At 62.8% G+C, this 2555-nt stretch overlaps 1 protein-coding gene across 2 annotated transcripts in view; it reads right to left on the reverse strand.

Moving 5' to 3' along the window:
• The window catches only part of HPCAL4 (hippocalcin like 4), a 16364-nt gene that overhangs the window by 12719 nt on the left and 1090 nt on the right, over window positions 1-2555 (reverse strand). The window lies entirely within an intron of this gene.

Here is a 2555-nt window from a genome sequence, read left to right on the forward strand (position 1 = left end):
GGTAGGGGCTCGGGGGCCGGGGGGGAGAAAGAGAAGGGACGGGGGGGGAAAAAACGGGCCCTCTCCCCCCCCCCCCCCGGGCTTGGAGCCTTTAGCTCCGTGCGCGTCACTCCTGGGGAGCAGAGCCGGTCACCCCAACGAGATCGGGCCCAGGGAAGAGCCATCTGCAATGCCTGGGTCACGCCACGTCCAGCAAGAAGGGTGCTCTATATTTCTACACACGTGCATCCCCCCCACACCTTTGCAGGCGGTCGGCGGAGGTCAAGGTAGCCGGTCCTGCGCTCTGCATCATAACGGGCTGCAGAGATCCTCCGTCGCCCACCCGAGCCATGTCACTGCCGACACAAGCACGCCGGCTCTCCCCAGCTTCGGCGGGGAGCAGAGAGCCTGCTGCCCGCGCGCCGCGAGACCCCGTGTCGTTGCCAGCCTGGCCCGGCCCGGCCCGGCCCCCTCAGATGGGCGAGCCCAGAAGAGCAGATGGGACTGGATGTCTTGGAGGATGCCGTGGGTGGAATTCGTCCCTCTGAGTAAGCACCGGTCACGTGGCTGGGCTTTGTGCTGGGGCTGCAATGCCACAGGTGCCATCTTCCCCGTACTTCTAGGCAGATTCCCAAATGCTTCCTGCTTCGGGTTTGCCAGGAGGCAGCGCTGGCTCTTCAACTTGGGGGGGCTGACCGAATTCAGCCTTTGGTAGGTGCTTTTCTTCCCCGCACAAAAAGAAATAAGAAAAATAAAAGACATCCCTGTTGTTCTAATCCAGAGACGACGGCCAGAGCACAAGTCTGGGAGCCAGGAACGCGACGGGGCAGATTCCAGCTGTGCTGCCTTGGGTGCTCCCTCCGCTCTCACCCCTTCCTGGGACGGAGAGATACTCACCTAGCTCATTTGCCTTCTAAAACTGAGGGGCAAGGATGCTGTTCTGCAGCTACCCTGTTCCACCCCTGAAGTGGGCGCATTTCAGTGGCCAAATGCGCTACTCCAAAGCAGGTGGATCAGCCCAAGGCTGCATGGAGCTGGGGCTGGACAGGTGTTGAGAGTGCTAACAAGATGCACATGGCTCTGGGAGATGATACTCCAGGCCAGATGTTTTCCTTCTGGCTACAGAGACAGATCCTGAACATCAGCAAAAGGTCTGCCATATGGGGGTCCTGCTCCCCCACAACAAACGTCCTCCCATGGTGGGGCTCTTCTGCGCCCCCCCCGCCTTTTCAACGTGACCATGAAGCACAGGGGTACTGCTGACAGAGCAGTCATCCTTTTGCTTTGGGCTTTCCTGGCCCAAAAGCCTCCATCCTGCAGGACTGCAAGGCAAAGGGGCTGAGCAACAGCCCAGCTCCAGGGATTCCCTTCCCCTGTGGGTAGGCAGGAAGGGTGAACCTTTGCGGGAGACGCCCCGTGAGGTTCTCCCACGCTGGCCGGCCCAGGCACACATTTTGCATAAGAGAACAGTGAGGCCTGTTGTGAGGGCGGCCACAGGCTGCAGGCAGCATTTGCATGGTCCCCGCTCAGCAGGCCCCGAGCCAAAGCCTGGAGAACAGAGGCACAGGAGGCAGCTGGCCGTGCACGGAAGGGACACGGCTGCGAGGCGGCGCGGGTGGCAGCAGGGCCCTCCACGTGCACGGAGCAGGATGCCCATGTCTGGAACAGGCACACTGCTATCGCGGCAGGGCAAGGGACAGGCACCTTCCACCCTCCACGTGCAGAGGGGATGCAGATGCATGGCCCTGCTCCTTGGGTCACAGAGAGGACAGGCTGGACCCCAGGGCCATGGGTCTGCAGGAGCAAGGGGGGGGTGGGGGTCAGGAGAGATGCTTGGGACACCCTCCAGCATTGCTCAGTGGAAGGAGCTCCATCGGCCACCCCCACCCGGGCAGCGACTGAGCCGGTGCAGCAGATGCAAGCCAGTCACGCAGCCCCGCGCCAGGCAGTCAGTAGAACAGGCTCTGCGTGCAGCGTGGGCAGCGCGCCCGCCCGCGCCGGGGCTGCAGAGACGCACGACGCCGTGTGCAGTGCATGGGGGGGGCTACAGCAGAGTTTGCACAAGACTCCATCCCCTTGGCTGGGCAGTGTGGGAAGCGGCTAGGTCTTGGTCAGGGGAAGGCATTTTCTAAAGAGAGCCAGAGACACCCCCCCCCCAGCCCCTCTACAGCTGGGTTGTCTCCTTCAGCCTCCGTTATCCTGTGGGCAGGAGCTGTGCCAGGCACTTTGTAGGGGCAAAGTCCTCAGAAACTGGTCTCAGGTGGAAAGATCCCAATCCCTTTGACTGCTGGGGAGACCGCTGCCTGGCCTCTCACCCGGGGGGCACCGAGGCCCCCACACCAGTGCAGTCCCACTGAGTACAGAGCAACGGCTGCATCTGTGGAAGGCAATCACAGCTTCTCTCTATGCCAGGAGCGGGTGTTGGTTGGCAGGGGCATGGGTGGGCACGGGGGTGCGTAGGCAGGCAGGCCAGGGCCCTGACCCCCCGCAGAGCAGCACTGAATCAAAAGCAAGAAGTTCAGCATGTGCTGCCCCCATGCACCCCCCCCCCCCCCCCCCCCCACACCCACCCCCCC

Source organism: Gavialis gangeticus, unplaced genomic scaffold (assembly GCF_001723915.1).
Source record: "Gavialis gangeticus isolate Ggan-Ray unplaced genomic scaffold, GavGan_comp1, whole genome shotgun sequence".
Lineage (NCBI taxonomy): Eukaryota > Metazoa > Chordata > Crocodylia > Gavialidae > Gavialis > Gavialis gangeticus.